Source organism: Lutra lutra, chromosome 5, assembly GCF_902655055.1.
Source record: "Lutra lutra chromosome 5, mLutLut1.2, whole genome shotgun sequence".
Classification (NCBI taxonomy): domain Eukaryota; kingdom Metazoa; phylum Chordata; class Mammalia; order Carnivora; family Mustelidae; genus Lutra; species Lutra lutra.
Window position 1 is genome coordinate 74,875,225 of NC_062282.1, and position 16,624 is coordinate 74,891,848.

A 16,624-nucleotide genomic window follows, 5' to 3' on the forward strand; every position below is an offset into this window, starting at 1 on the left:
GAAATGCAAACTCTTTACCAGCTTTCTGGCACATGGCAGCCACGATTGAGCATGAGCTACAGGATAAAGAAAACCACTAGTGAGTTTCCTTGTCATTTGAGTGTACAGAGAACAGTGTTGTGCTGTGATTTCCTCCAGCCTTGGGTTCTGTGGGTGCTAAGTGTGTAGCTCTGAGTTTCTGTCTTTCACTTCTTGGTGCTCTTTACAGAAAGTTTCAGCCTTAAATTTCTCATCCCAAACCTCTTTTGCATTACTTTTGGCATCAGGGCTCCATGCCTGGTTGCCCCCCGTGGTCTTTAGTTACTTGGCTCTCACCCAGGCCTTGGAGATGGATAGCTTTCAGATTACCTTTGACCTGTATGGTCTTAGCCCTGGACTGTGTGTCTTTTTCTGCTCCATGAACTAGGGTGAAGACGGGGAGGCCACAAGCTAAGAAGAGATGAAATCCTAGTGCTCTGGAGAAAGAGAAGAATTTCTCCAGACTGGCCAGTAGACCATAAAATTTCTGGTCAAAGAGTGAAGCCAGAAGCAAGAGAAGTAGGACTGACCCTCAGCTCTGAGATCAGTCTGAGACTGGTAGTCCCCCAAGAGCTGTTTATTGAGTAGATACTATGTCCCAGGGTCCATGTGCTAGGAAGAGTGATGAAGTGACCAAATTGAAAGCCCTACCCCCTGTGTTTACACTGAAGTGGGTTACAACAAGAGAATAAGCAGGAACACAAGACAGGAGGTCCTAGGCTGGAAAAAATAGAAACAAAATGGGAGGTGGTGTGTTCTGGGTGAAGACAAGTGGGTCAGGACAGAGGCTGCACGGCACCTTGTGCTGGTGGCACGTTTTCCTAAACTACTAGTGTCAGTCTACTGGCGTTCAAGTCCCCTATTAAACCTGGATTTTGGGTGTAGTAGATCTCATCAGGAGCATATCAAACAGTCTTCTGAATATTTCCACTGAAAGTGATGGAATTAATATAATCTTCAGCTGAATAGCATTCTCCAATGAGATGAGGTTTGAGGAAAAGAGAAGACATACACACATACACATAGAAAGAGAAGGGGTGGAGAGAAGAAGGCTGATACTGGCTTCCGGACTGCCATTCCACAAAGACTGCAGTCCCCAGGCATGGCAGACCTGGTCCTCTCCTTGGATCACCAGGCAATGACCTCCCACACAAAGGCCTGTCTTTTCAGTTGCCACCCAATGTGAGAGTCATGTGGTGGCTTACTGGGACCACCCATGCAGGTTTCTGTGATGTGGTGTCTGCGACAGTCTGGGGCTGGCTTCTGGCGGTGGACAGCATGGAGAACATCCATCAGAGACTACTGTGCAAAGTGACCGGAGGTGGCAGTCCCCAAGGGGGCTCTTAATCTTCATTTTACAAAGTTCCCTGCAGCCTGCCAGGCCTTGCTGTGCTGTGAAGGAAGAGCTGCTTGCTGAGTCTGGTCTGGATTCTAGAAAGGAGTGTCAATGATGCCTACTAGCTGGCTTCTGCCACAAGTGACTGGCAGCCAGCTGAGGAACCACCCACCAGGGAGGTCCTCTCTTCACCTTAGAACTTTCCAGCCTTTTACAAAAATGCCTGATTCACATGACCTGAACCAACCGTTGGTTTCAATCAGAAGTATGTGGTACACAACACATCTCTCTCTCTCTCTCTCTAACACACACACACACACACACACACACGAGCTTTGGGGTTCACCATTGTGCTAGGTGTTTTTGCAGACTGTTAATTGACATAACTCTATCTGTGCTTGTCTAACAACCCGATAATGCCCTGCTAAGAATATTCTGTGAAGAGCAGGACTCTAGTTTGGCTCTTTGCTCTTAAAAGTTGATGGTAGGAGGGCGCCTGGGTGGCTCAGTGGGTTAAGCCGCTGCCTTCGGCTCAGGTCATGATCTCAGAGTCCTGGGATCGAGCCCCGCATCGGGCTCTCTGCTTGGCGGGGAGCCTGCTTCCTCCTCTCTCTACCTGCCTCTCTGCCTGCTTGTGATCTCTCTGTCAAATGAATAAATAAAATCTTTAAAAAAAAAAAAGTTGATGGTAGGGACACCTGGGTGGCTCAGTCGGTTAAGCATCTGCCTTTGGCTCAGGTCATGATCCCAGAGTCTTGGGAACGAGTGCCACATCAGGCTCCTTGCTTAGTGGGGAGCCCGCTTCTCCCTCTCCCTGCTCTGCCTGTTTTGCCTGCAGCTCTCCATACTTCTGCTCTCTCTCTGACAGATAAATAAGTAAAATCTTAAAAAAAAAAAAAAGTCGACTGTAGCCCATAGGATACTCTTGTTCTGCTGTAAGCCAGTCATGGTTTCCCCACTTTGGAGCCCTCCTGTTTTATTCTTTAGCATCAATACTGCTTTATGAGATTATTCCCATCTAAATGACTAACAGGTTGTGGTTGTGGGAGGCATGCACACGTGTGTGTGTGTGTGTGTGTGTGTGTGTGTGTGTGTGTGCGCGTGCGCACGCACGCACGCATGCACGTTATAAGCCGAGATTCTGGAACAAAGGAGAATTAAGGGTTAAAGCACAAACGGTTTTGGTAAATAGCTGCACTTGGACTTGGTCGCCTCCTCTCATTCCCCCTCCCCAGGCCTTTAATTGTGCATATTTTAATCAGAACACACTTCTGGTCCATATGTGAAAAATTTAACTTTGGCTTCTTCCGCAGGGTCTTAAGCTTGGAAATTTTAGCCATGGAGAAGGCTGTTTTTTTTCTTTAATTAAAACCCTTTTGAGACTCACATGCCGTTATAAGAAATAATAGAGAGATCCTCTGCACACTTACCATAGTTTCCCCCAGTGATAACGTTTGCATGATCATAGTAAAATATCACAACCAGAATACTGACAGTGATACAGCTGAAATACAGAATGGCCCCATCACCACAGTGACCCCCGGCTCCCACCCCACCCAGCTGCATTTCTAGTCCTGGTAACTACTATTCTGCTCTCTGATTCTGTAATTTTTATTTTATTTTTTTTTATTTATTTGACAGAGAGAAACCAGGCAGCGAGGCAGGCAGAGAGAGAGGAGGAAGCAGGCTCCCTGTGGAGCAGAGAGCCCGATGCAGGGCTCGATCCCAGGACCCTGGGATCATGACCTGAGCCGAAGGCAGAGGCTTTAACCCACTGAGCCACCCAGGTGCCCCGATTCTGTAATTTTTAAAGACATGGTTTTCTTTTTACCAAGCTAGTCATGGTGAAGTTGACTTTGTTCTTCACCCCAAGGCCTCTGCAATCTGGCTGGACAGGAAGTTCAGGAGGCTGTAACCCCTGCTGTTGACACGGTCAGCATTGTGTTGTGGTGGCTAACAGTGCAGGCTCTACAGGTCCAATCCTGCCCATAGGGTTTATTAGCCTGATGACCTAAGACAAGCTGCTTAAACTCTGTCTGCAAAATGGGGATGATAATAATAGGACTTAGAGGTAATTAATAGAACCAAGTACTAAGGATAGTGGCTCTCAAGCTTTAATATCCCACAGATCACCTGGGTCCTATCATGCCTGAGAGTCCGCCTTTTTAACAAGCTCCCAGGCGATGCTGACTGTTGCTGGTTCTCAGACCACGCTCCATGGCCAGGACTCAGAAGAGTACCTGCTATAGAGTAAGCACTTAAGAATCGTTGATTTTTCCAGCCTTACTATGAAGCTGCGAGGGGCAGAAGCTGGCACAGGGAGCCCGAGCTTCAAGGTTCAGAACCTGAAATGCCCCTAGCTTTGCCAGTCCCAGGACTGGACTGGAGCCGGAGTACGAGGCTAATGACTGGCCCTAAATGGGTGAGAGAGTGTGGATGTGCCCCTGACCCTGAGTCCTGATCCCTGTGCTCTTTGCTATGGGAAGAGACACGGCCCAGGAGTCACTTTGCTCTTCCTGGCTTCTTTTGCCTCCAGAAATGCAGCTTCTGCAGGCTGCTCCCTTCTTCACCTGGGCAGGCAGATGGGGAATGGGGCCTGAGAGAAGCAAGACCACCAGTGCCCAGGTGTCTGCAAGCAGCTCTAAATTGCCCAAGGTTGACTTGCCCTTCATACATCAGCGGCAATAATGTTGTGCCCTGGGAGCAGCCCTGTAGTGCGTCCTCCTGGAGTCTTTGTGCCCCAGGTGGCCATGACTACCAGACCAAAGCTGGCAACCTTGGGCAAGGTGAGCAAGGCTGGGACCTCTTCTCTCTGAGACAAGTTGGAATCCCATCAGGTAGGCATTAAATCCCACCAGTAAGTTGTAACAACGTGACAGCACGCAAGCACCAGTTAAAACTGCTACTCTCCTTCCCTCTGTCGTCCCACAGACCTCTCAGGGAGAGAGCACTGTCAGCCCATTGTGCGTGTCTTCCCAGTACTATTTCTATGGATGCACAGACGTATTCATCTAGAAACAGGAATGTCTCATCTCTACTTGTCTCACAACTTCACCTTGCTCATGTCATTTCAAAATAAATCCTGACCCTTGTTTGCATATCAACGCACATAGAGACCTGCCTCCTTCTCCCTAACAGCTATGTCCAACAGTATAGCTATACCATAGGACAGTCAGATCATGCCCTAGCGATGAACATTTTGTTTGTCTCTAAATTTTTAACTTTCTGAGTTTCAGTGAACATTCTCTAGGATGGGTGCCTGAGCAAATGGAAAGTGCCTTTGTGCGTTTGATGGGTGGTACCTTGCAAAAGATCATACCCGCCACCAAGCACCTTCCACTTACAGTGTATACGTGTCTACTCAACACATCCCAGCGATGGCAGGGTAGCGTCAAGCCTTTCCATGGCTGTCATTCTTCAAGGGGAAAGACATCATCTTGTGCTTATTTATGGTTGCATGTCTGGATTCACTAGGAAGGCATCCATCCCTTCTGATGTTTGTTTCCCCTCTGCAGCTCATGAAATCCGGTTTCCAGCAGCCCCCTGCCACCAGCTCAGCTCCCCACTGAGCTCTCCACTGGGGAGTTACCACCAAGGGCTTCGCCGGAGGAGGTAAGCAGTATTTATTTGTTTAACATAAAGACTCTGTGCAAAAGCAGTTGCTGTGGCCCCCAGAGGGCTTTCAGCTCATGTTGGAAGAAAGAAGAAAGCTTCTGTACGACACCAGACTCTCTCTGTTCTGGTAACTGTTAGTCATCATTCTGTGTTTGTGATAGTCCAGCTCTAGCCAGCCCACCTGTGTCCAGCAAGAGGTGTTCATGGACCCATAGGATCCTGAGAGAGTATGATGTGGCCAGTGGGAAGAGCCCTGGGCTGGGGGCCAGCAGACCCAAGTTCAAATACCAGCTCTCCCTGTGGAGGGCACAGGTGACATTTCCCCAGCTCAGCTCTTCTGTGCCATCTTGTAGATTTCAACCTGCCTCATCCTGTCCTTGGGCCTCATGGCACCATTGGCCTCTGTGGCACAGATTTTAATAGCTCTTTCCCCGCCCCTATGGCCATTCTTCTCTTTTGCCCTTGAATGGTCCTTGTCTGGGTATCCTCCAGGTCCCTCTCTGTACATTCTGTTCCTCCCAAGAACACCTACTGGGGTAGCTTCAGTGTATCCCCACCCAGCCAGCTTTCAAATTGGGCTACTTACAGTTACTCAGATACTTTCTGGTCTCTGCACCTAGAGATGAGGGTTTTTCAACCTCAGCATTCCTGACACTTTGAGATAGATAATTCTTTGTGGTGGGTAGCTCTCCCGCGTATAGGAGAATATTCAGCAGCATCCCCGGCCTCTTCCCATAGCATCACCTGCCCAGTCGTGACAATGAAAAATGTCTTCAGACATCGCCTAATGCCTGATGTTTCTGTGGAAGACAAAATTGCCCCCTGTTGAGGACCACTTATTGAGAGCTATATTGTTTATCTACATAGATGGCCTCCCATATCTCCCCACCTACAATTTGTAATTTGGTGATAAATTTGAAAAACTGAATTATAGAAAACTATGCACTGTGATTGTTATATATGCAAGTGAATAAGGACTGGAATAGAATATGCAAAGATGAACTTAGTTATGTAAGCTATGTTTCCTTGGGCTACTCTTGCGGAGGGTTAAAAATGTGGCTGTTTTTTATAGAACGAACCAGCATTTGGGTATCTCTCACTTCCACTTGTTACTGTAGGATTTGGGTCCCAGAAATTCCAGGGAATACTCAGTCTCCCCTGGTTCCCCAAAAGAATCTCCTGACAGAAAAGTTGCTTCTGTCGTGGAATCTACCCCAGCCTCAGACACCTGTAGGGCTAGGAGACGCCCACACACAAAGCAACTGCCAAGCACTGAAGTCCTCCACCAGGCATACTGATGCTGGAGGCCCTGTGTCTGGGGGAACACTCATGGTAACACGGTCTGTTCATATTCTCTGCAAAGCTAGAGATATGCAATTTTAATGAACCTGCTCTTTGCTGCTTAGACAGGTGTTTATGGAAGACTAGGCTGGAACTCAATCCAAGGGACAGGTACAATGACAGACTCATCATTCTGACCACCTTGGCTTTGTTAGTGATCGAGCGGGTCATGCCTGACGTGCTGCCAAAAGGCTCTTGGTGGCCTGCCCTGTAGCTCTCTAGGGCATGCCCATACGTGTCTGAATCCCAGTGGTGGGCCTGGATCAATCTGGAATGGGTATTCCACTGCAGTGGGAAGTGGGATTATGAATGACTTGTTTTGACATAAATAAATCTTGTTATATTTTTAAATACCCTGGTTATTATGTTTTTAAAAATATCTGATCCACCCTCAAGTTCTGCCTCCATGACTTCTGAGCTTCCTTCCACTTGACCTCTCCTGTCCCAGTGTGATGGAATGTAGGCTCTCGTGCTCCCTCACCATCCTGCAGTCTGACCCTCTGCCAGGACATTCAGTGGGCTCTGCTCTGTCATATAGTTATTTGGGTACGTTTCTCTTCCTCTCTACTGGGTATACTCCTTGAAGACATGGAGTGCCTTAAACCCACTGTGGGTGCCATCACTGCTTGGTGAAACTCCAGCTATATACCTGGGCTCCATGAGTACCTGACCTTCATTATGGGCCATGACCTGGTGAGAGAGGTGGACTGCAGGTGACACAAGGTGTTTCCATGGAACAGCCAGGACATGGAGATCTTGGACCTGCTTTGCCACCATTTCATTGGGACCACTGTCAGCTCTCATAACTCCCCTATCTCAGTGTCCCATCCATAAAACAGAGGAAACAACCCTTACCCCTGGGATCGGGTGAGACACTGTTGAAGCACGCTGAACCACTGAGAGGAAACTTCTCCATTTATTCAAGGACTATTTTCAGTAATCTGTGCATTTTAGACCAGGAAATAGCAGTGTGGTTTTTCAGTAAAATACCCCAGCGATCGCCTGTCTTTAGCTATCTTTCACATAAAGAGCTCATGTTCAGGAAGAACGCAGCAGGATGGAAGTGAGGACTGAAATCCAATTCCAATCACTCCTGGCCTAGATCCCCCTGTTCCTCAGATGATTTTCCCGTGGTTGTGGGGAACTTCTAAAGCAGGGACCAACTTAGAGCCATGGCTGAAATCCAAGGCCCTTATTCTAAGACATGAGGGCTCTGGCAGGCTCTGATTTCTCATAGAAGCCGCTGTTGAGGAGATCAGAGAGGGGCAGTTCTTGGGGACAGGAACCTTCCTCATTCAGGAGTCCAGCTGTGAGTTGTGAGTGACCTGTGGATTGTAAGTGCTGCTTATCAGGAGAAGGAAAGCTGTCCTCTCCAGGCCCCACTTTGCTGGTTTTAGAGGAGCAAGGGCACAGAAGGTGTTGACTCTAGGGCAGGGAGGAAGGAGTTTGGGTGGGAAGTGTGGCTGTACCAATGCCTTGCTCATCCAGAATTATGGGAACGAGTTTACTATGAGTGGATTTCCCAGAAAACAGAGCCTGTGAGCAGATTTTGAAAAAGCATAATCATCTGGGAAGGAAATCTTTCTAATTTCTAATACCTTGTCCGGCTCCTTCAAGGGAGTGCAGGAACAGCATTTTGCTTCTGCCGTATTTCAGCCCGTGCCTTGCACCCGAGCTTCAGCTAGTCTTGTGCGTTCTGAAGCACGTCCCGTGCTTTCCCATGTGAGCCTCAGCTCCCTTGTCACGCGTCTACACGCTTTGCCTCTGAAGCTCTGTTTTCCTAAAAGCACTCTCTGCCTGGCGTCTGGCACACACGGTGAGTGCCAAGTGAGCATTTTTGTAGGAAGATTCAGTCATATAAACCCCCGCTGTTTTCACGTTGTGTCCAGTCCACGTCCTCAGGGCATCCAGGAGGGAAGTGGTGTTTGTTGTTTCACTCGCTGTCCACCGTTTCCCGACCTCCTCCTCTGCCCCAACACGATGCCAGTATCAGAGGCATAAAGACAAATTGGACCTGGCTCCTTCCCTCAATGAGCTCCTGATCTAAAATTAATATAGAGAAAATGGACTCAATTCAAAGTGGCATGTGCTCTGCTGAGGTGTGTCCCACATACCATGCCACAGAGAGAGGCATTTTTAAAGTTTTCTCAGATTCCCACCATTCTGCTCTCTTCTCACTGTGACCTGTTGATATACTGGGTCCCCCCCACTTCCTGCCATCCTCCTTCCATCTTCAAACCTGCTCTTTCTCATCTGCTTTTGTCTAGGAAATTGGTTGAATTTGTATCCTTTCTTCAGGGCACTGGGTTTCCCCTCTGCCTGACTGCACAGTACAGGAACCCAGGGATCCTTTTTGCCCCCATGCTGTGTCCCGTGCCCAGAGATCCTGATCTGATTGGTCAGAGCAGGTGCTGGACTCCCAGCTGATGCCTCCACGCAGCCAGGGTTTATAGCTGCTTTACGAGCAGTTACAGATCCTCACCAGCCTTGGGAATGGTTCCAGTCTCACCTGTGGAGTTAGGTGTATGTGCTTTGTGACAACTCTTTCCCAAGCACAGAATTGATTTTTAAATCGCTGGGGTGTGAAAATCTCTAAGGCCTCAGCCTCTCTGTGAGCTGTAGCAGCCAGGGCAGAGTCTGATCATAGAGCGGTCCAGGGCCAAGAAGTGGCCCCATCTACTCTCTAAGATACCGAAGGCCCTCAAAAACAGTCGTGATGTGGTTGAGGTAGTTCCTAATTAAGTGTTTAAAATCTCAGCTAACCAATATTGATGCTAACAAAAAGGCTGAGATTTGACCCATAATAGCCAAATCATCAAAACTCAGGAAAGGAGTCTCTAAACTGAGATGCTTCAAGACTTATGTCTTGGAAATCGAATATAAGCTACGTATACACCCAGAAAAGTTAAATGTAACCTGACGTGCATAAATGGTGTCTAGGAGGGCAAAGTTACCAATGTTAGTGACTATCTGTCACCTTCCAATTTTTGAAAGGTATTCTCTCATAAATCAGCCTAGTCAGGCCTTGGCTATATCCAGCTGTCAGGGATGGGAGTCGTTAGAGCAAAGCCTCTGGTGCTATTTCGCATATTCGTATCAGATTATTTGAGTCCAATGGCAAACATTTAATGAGCACCTACTACAGGTCTGGCATAGAGGAGCATGGTCACGGATCAACACAGGTGCTGTCCTTGAGGCCTGCCTCCTGTGAGACATGCTCTCACTATTCTGACGTAGGAAGAGTGAAATCATAACCTGTGAGATAACTCACAGCTGCCTCCCCGGGCTGTGGGCTCACACAGAGTAGCACACACGCACTGAAGAAGGCAACAAACAGAAAGTGCTTTAGGGCTCTGTTCCCTGGGCCTGGAAAAAAACGCTGCAGAATTAGCGTGCTTTCAGAACAGGTAGTGCAAAGATCAGGCAAAACAATCATTTATTGATTTTAGTTTTTTAGAGAGAAAAGGCACATGTTGTGAGAGCGGGGGTGGGGCAGTGGGAGAGAGAGACTCTCCAGCAGATTCCCTGCTGAGCAGGGAGCCCAGTGCTGGCGGGGCTCCATCTCACCGCCCTGAAATCCTGACCTGAGCTGAAATCAAGAGTTGGACGCTTAACCGAGGCACCTCTAGGCAAAGCAATTTAATGTAACAAGTCTTTAATGGAGTGTCACCTGTGAGGGGGGAGACAGAGATGAAATGCTCATGGTGTGTGACCTTCAGGAAGTCACAGCTTGACAACAGAGCTCAACGGCAAGTGCTTGGGTTATTCTAAAATAAAAGAAAACAATAATAAGCCCCCATATCACACCCATACACTGTCAGCCTGCTTGTCAGTGCACTGTACCTTTGAGAATGCTGAGGCCATGGGAGATCAGCTCCTGCGCCTAGGATCACACAACATAAGGAAGCTTCTTGCCCAGCTTCTGTTGTACATCCTAAGGAGAGAGGCACAAAGGATATTCCCTGGGGTTGGAGTGGGAGAGGATGCCCTGGAATGGGGCTGGATTGCATTCTCCCAGAAGCAGACCCCAGACAAGGATTGGAACGCAAGGAGTTTTTTGGGAGTGGTGCTGGTAGGAATAGTGATGTGAGAAAGAGAAGGGAAGGGAAGGACACCAAGTCAGGGTGCAGAATCCAGAAGTTCCTTCTGCAGGCAACTGAATGTCACTTGCACTGGGGCATGCAGAGGGATGATGCAAGCCATACCTCAGAGTTATGCTGAGTGTTGAAGATGTTAGAGATATCTGTTACCATGGCACCACCCGTCATTACTTGAGGGCTACTTTTAGGGCCATTGACTCTCTAGCAGAAAAGGGTTGGCATTCTCAATGACCAGCCTCATGCATCTAGGTGAGTGCACTGTGCTAGGCCTATCTCTGGTTGTGGCCCCTGGGGGTCCAGGGATGAAGGATGGCAGTGCAATTCCTTGACCACACCTCTACTGGGGAGGCACCATGTTGTCCTTGAGCTTGGAGATCCACACCACTAACTCGCCTTCAGAATTAGAGGGGAAGGCTCAAGCCCAGCAGAAACTCCTTACCCATTAATAAGCATGAGCACTTTATAAATCTTTCCATGGTGCTCCAGAATGATGTTCCAGCAATGTCCCAGAAATCAATGATCCAATTATTTGTTAGTAAACTGGTATAGAAGCCTTTGGAGGCAAGTTTAATAAACCATACTGGATTTCAGGTTTGAGGGTTGGCTTTGGTGCTATCAGCCAGGCCAGCCTCTCTGGGTTCTTGCTGACTGGCTAGCCCACAGCACCCTATCTCACCTGGTGCAGATCTGGTATGCTCTCTGGGGAACCCAGGGCAAAAGACCCATTGTGGGGGCTCCTCCCTGCTCATGAATAGAGCCGCTGCCAGGAGGCCTCCCAGAGCTGGGTCCCAGGTGCCACACTGCCGTCTTGTCCAGGGACAGACACAAAACAGTGGAAAGAAGCATGGGCTCGGGAGCCAGGGGCCTGGAAAGACCCCCGCTCTGTGGTTTACTTGCTGTGTTGCTCTAAGCAAATCATGCACATTGAGCCTCAGTTCCCTCATTTGTAGAAGGGAGATAAAATTACTCCCTTTTCAGGGCTGTAGTGAGAATGAAGACAGTGCACATACGCTGCTTCTCATGGTGTGCAGTACATAGCAAGAACTCTAAATGATTCGCTACTTGTTCTCATCACTTTGCCCCAACAGGGATCCCCCTAGGTGGGGGCAGGAGGGAGCACTCCCAGCACTTTGTGAGCCACTTGGAAGAAATCCTGATGTCATGGGAGCAGATGCTCTTGTAATTGTCAGGCTTTGTTCTCTTCCACAATTAGACGGATTGGGTTCAAAAGAGACATTGTCTCACACTAACGAATAGATTAATAGCCTTCCTCCCCAGATGCAGGAGACTTTATCAGCCTCTTGAAATGTTGATGATGTCTCCCAGAGGGAGCTTTAGGGAGGTACTCCTAAATAAATCATTCATCTGTGCCATACCTGGGCCGCACTGTTGGCTGAGAGGTGGGAGCCTGTGGCCGAGGCACATGAACTACCTGGGGATCTGTCAGGGGGCACATGCGGGGGTGCTCACAGGCTGGCATCTGATCAGCTATATGGGGAAAGATGCCGAACCTGACTCTAATATCAGAGGACGGAATAAGGGCTGAAGGAGCTAGAGAAAGTTATGCTTTTCAAGCTTGGGGTCAAGTTTGCCGCCCAGAGGTGTGTCCAGGTCAAGCCCAGCTCTGGAGCTGGGAGGCTGGTGGTCCCTGAGGAGGTAGTGGACACTGTGCCCTTGTCTTCCCTGTCCAGGATGCCTGCTTGACAACATGGTGCCAAGGCTTGGGCTTTGTTTATTCCACTTCCCTCTCTGGTCTGGGGTACAGACCACTCCAGGCAACGTGCTATGTGTGAAGAGCTCCTCTTCTGTCTTTCCCAGGAAACCCAACCAAAGGTCTGTTTATTTATCCCTCAGTGCATGCTCCTGATGTCTGATGTGGGGGGCAGACCCGTTAGCTGGCTGATGATCTCTGCTCCCATCTACGGGGGAGACCTGGCCTGTCAGCATTTGATGAGATCAGCATTTGATGAGATGGGACACTTACTTTCTTCTTTTTAAAGATTTTATTTATTTATTTGACAGACAGAGATCACAAGTAGGCAGAGAAGCAGGCGGAGGGGGAGGGGGAAGCAGACCCCCTGCCAAGCAGAGAGCCCAGCGTCCTGGGGCTCCATCCCAGGGTCCTGGGATCATGACCTAAGCCAAAGGCAGAGGCTTAACCCACTGAGCCACACAGGTGCCCTGAGATGGGACATTTTCTCCACTTGCCCTGCAGAAGGTCAGAAGCCTGGGAAGGAAGCAGAACTTATTTAGGGGAAAGATATTTCCAAAAAGTTCAAAATAATATCAGAGCCTTTTAAGGAACAGAACCAGATTTCATATTTATTCCTCTGCTTTCATAATAGAATTTGACCTATCCTAAAATGAGCAGTTTTTAAAATTATCTATCAAATCACACAACAGAAGGCATTAGGTTCCCCACCCCTTCAAATTAACATTTTAAATTTAGAGACAGAGTTAAAAGAAAAACAGTGACTCCGAGATATCTAGCATTTCATAAGAAAATGGCTAGACTTTTAACACAGAGACTTTACCAGGCGTTCCCCGCCCCGCCCCCCCCCCCCCCCCACCGCCCGGTTTGGCTAATTTGTAGGAACTGACCTTCTCAGAAGGATTGGAAGTCTGAGTAAAGCCAACTACTAGTTTCCAAATTGATTTTCTAACCAAAACTGGAACGGGTCTCAAATGCTCCCGGGATTTGGGGCTATTAATATCGAAGAACAATGAGAAGGAAAAAGTGAGTGTGTAAGAGGTGATTTATGGCCGAAAGGAAGTTTCGAGCTAGGAAACTTGTATGCAACCCAATCACAGAGCCCTCTGGAGAAGTTCCAGGGAAGAGATGGAGAATGTAAAGGGAGAGTGTTTCCGAGGGATATTAAAGCTTATAAAAGGAGGTAACGTGGGCTTTGGGCCTGCAGTGAGCCAGCGAGGAGCTGACCATGTTGAACTGCTCACAGCCACAGCAGGTTCCTTGCAGCTGTCATCGGTGCCTGAGACACCCCCTACCCCCCGAGCCTTTCCTTGTATTTATTTCTTACTATTACTTCGTCACCAAGCAGGTTAAATGGCAGGAAGAGAATCTCCCCGCCAGAGTGTTGGGACGGTGACTGCCGCTATTCAAACCCACTATTCAAACCCGCGGTCTCATCTCAGGTGTCAGGTTCTCGGGTGTCAGGACTGAGGCTCAGCTGCTAAGCACAAGACCTGGTTGGAGGCACAGGGCAGGGAGGTTGGGCACTCACAGCCTGGCCAGGTGTTCTGGGAATGGACACTTAACCCCAGTCTTTTTTTCTTTTTTTTCCTCCCATAGTTCTTACAAAAGCTATTATTATTTACAGATTTACTGAGGTAGAATTGATACAGGACAAATCGCACATATTTAAAGTGTACAAATTACACACTTTATAAATATACACGTATGTGTGTATAGACGTGCTCATATACATACATGCCTTTATTTGAAGGACTGAAGAGAATCCACTAATCTGTACGGTGCTTTCACTGTGGGCAGAGCACTGTCGTGGGGGTGCACACCAATCACATTCCTTTGGGGGATTTGGGACATTTCCTTCAGGAGGAGGAAAGGCTGCTGAGATGGCTTTCTTTGAAAGACAAGAGGTGGGACTGTTGCAAACATAACCCAAGTGCCTCAACTGGCTAGTTGTTCATTTTTCTAAAAATGTTCAATTTTCTAAAAATGAACAGCAGGAAATAATCCAATCTAGGGGCCCCAAACCATACTTTGGGGCAGTATTTATTTGGATTGTTATGATTATAACTAATCATCATGGACCAGTTCTGCTTCTTAGAAGTCATGCTGTGGCTAAATGGGAGAAGGAGGAAGGGATTCAGGGCACTGGAGGACTGGGACTGTTTCTAAGACCCCAAGTCCCTCTGGGGAGGCCTCTGAGGGGTCGGCCAGAATGACTTTGCACTGTTAACACTACTCCTACTTCCGGCATTGATTGTAACCCTCCACTGCCCAGACCGTGCACATTGCTGCCAGCTGAAAGCAAATAGAGAAAATACCATGGGCTTAATCAGCGTTGGCCAAGGGGTGGGGGGAGAGCAGGGTACAGAAAGGTCTGGGAATGAGGAGAGAGCTAGTACATGGAGAAGAGTCAGGCCTCATAAAGGCGTTTTATGGCGTGGCTAGGACCAGAATTGCTGGCATCAGATATTTACTGGTCCCCCAGGATCTGCAAGAGCTGAGAGGAGCCTCCACTCCCAGTCTCCTTCTGCCAACTGGCATTCTTGCTGACTTAGCAGTTCTTGAGAAATTCTCCTCTGATCTCACTTAGAATGTTTCATTTCTATATTCATAAATGGGATGGGGAAGAAACTTCTAAAAGCAAGGACTTGGCTCATTGTGGAGGCAGAAGTTCTCTTCGGAGGAAGCATCTGGAAAAGCACACCACCAAGTATGTGTTGAAAAGCTGGGTGGTCAGCAGCACCAAGGCAGGGCGAGGCCAGGCATTCAGATGTCTTCCCAGAAATGGGCCTGGTGGGAAGGTCAGCCCCATCATCATCAAAGTGCTCCTGACCAGAGGACGCACACTACCCTGTACTTTCCGGTCCTCCGAATGATAATTCAGGTTATCGCCAAAGGCCCAAGTTCCCTTGGTGATGCCTGTACTTTGGAAGCAACCCTTCTGATTGCACAAGGAGGGATGCCCTACAAGAATCATTTCTCATTCCCAGCCCGGCTTGCATCCAGGATGCCTCTGTGGGTTTTGAAATGGAAAAGGAGGAATGTCCTCCCTGCAGTGTCAGCAGGCCGGAGAGTAACCCAGACTCTGGTTTCAGGCTGGCAGAGACTTCCTGCTGAATGCTGGCAATTATGTAATGACTGGAAGAGTCCCGTTAGGTTTTCTTAAACCTCCCCTGCCTTCGCCTTTTAAGGACGTTATTACTTTATTTTGTCAATGGGTAACATATGCTCATGATATGAATTTCAAAAACACTGGAAGGGGAAAGAAACGCTTTTAACATTTCATAAAAACCGAAAAGGGTCTCCCTACTTCACCTGGCCCCGACGACTTGGGTCTCCTCCCCAGAGCTGATCCATTGTGCACGTTCTTGCATGTGCTTCTAGAGGTATTTTTTGTACAATCAAGTAGGTATGTAAGTGGATCATCTTTCTGCCCTTACCCTCCTACCCCCCACTCCACCCTCAAATGGTACCAGTAACAGTTGGTTCTATGGAAACGGACTCTGAGATGGAGATGGGCAGGGCAGGAGCCAGCACTGTGAGGAAGAGAAGGAAGCAGGGTTGACCAGAAGGAGGAGTTCTAACTGAAATGTTATCACAACAGAGGCTTCAGCCTCCCGGGGAGCTCTGGAGCTGGAAGGGCCCTCTGAGTTTGGGGTATGGGGGGGCAGGCCTTTGCTCAGTCATTGCATATGGGCATAATCCTTTGTGATGCAGCTCTCTTCACCCCTGGGCAACCCCCTGGAGAGAAACTTGGGGTCCCTCCAACACTCCCAATAGCTGGCTAATCTGGGCGGGCTCAGCCCAGCACCCATGTTAGAAGCATATTATGTACATTGTTCTTACATTGCTTTTTCCAGTTTATAGTAGATCTTGACGTTTGTTTCACATCAATATATGAATAGTTTCCTTACTCCATTTTTAATGACTGTAGAGTGATCCATTGGGTAGGTGTAGCATAATTTAAGTTCCTCATTAATGGACATTTAGTTTATTAGCATTCTTTTAGAAGTACATCCAATTCTGTAGATTTGGTGTAGATTTGTCTTTTCACACACGTGCAAGTATATCCTGTAGTCAAATTGCACAATCCAAGAATCTGTGCGTTTTATTTTGGAAGATTCTATCCAGTGTCATCCCCTGGGGCTGGATCAGTTTACATTCCCACCAGCAATGTATGAGCTTGTCTATTTCCCCTACTGTTGCCAGTACTATGTTACTAAACATTTTTTATTTTTCCCAGTATGAAGGGTTGAAAATAGTTTGTTGTGGTCATTTCAATTTGTATTTCTCTTTTTATGAATGAGGGAGTCTTTTTGTTAAGTTTAAATGCAATTTGCATCACCTTTTCTGCAAACATTTGAATTACAGCCCTTGTTTAATTTTTCTTTAGTTGGCCATTTTCTTGTTGGTTGGCAGGAACTCTTTATATAGTATGAAAATCAGAACTTTGTAATATATTTTGACAAGTTCACCCTTTAACTAATGTAGGGAGACACAGAA

The 16,624-nt window shown here is 47.9% G+C and overlaps 1 protein-coding gene across 1 annotated transcript in view; it reads left to right on the top strand.

Annotated features, from left to right (window-relative positions):
* Positions 1 to 16,624, top strand: part of SLC25A48 (solute carrier family 25 member 48) — a 197,381-nt gene that overhangs the window by 78,055 nt on the left and 102,702 nt on the right. Inside the window, exon 2 of the mRNA XM_047731015.1 lies at positions 4,870 to 4,966. The gene's annotated coding sequence lies outside the window, so the exon portion shown is untranslated. The remainder of the gene's footprint in view (positions 1 to 4,869; positions 4,967 to 16,624) is intronic.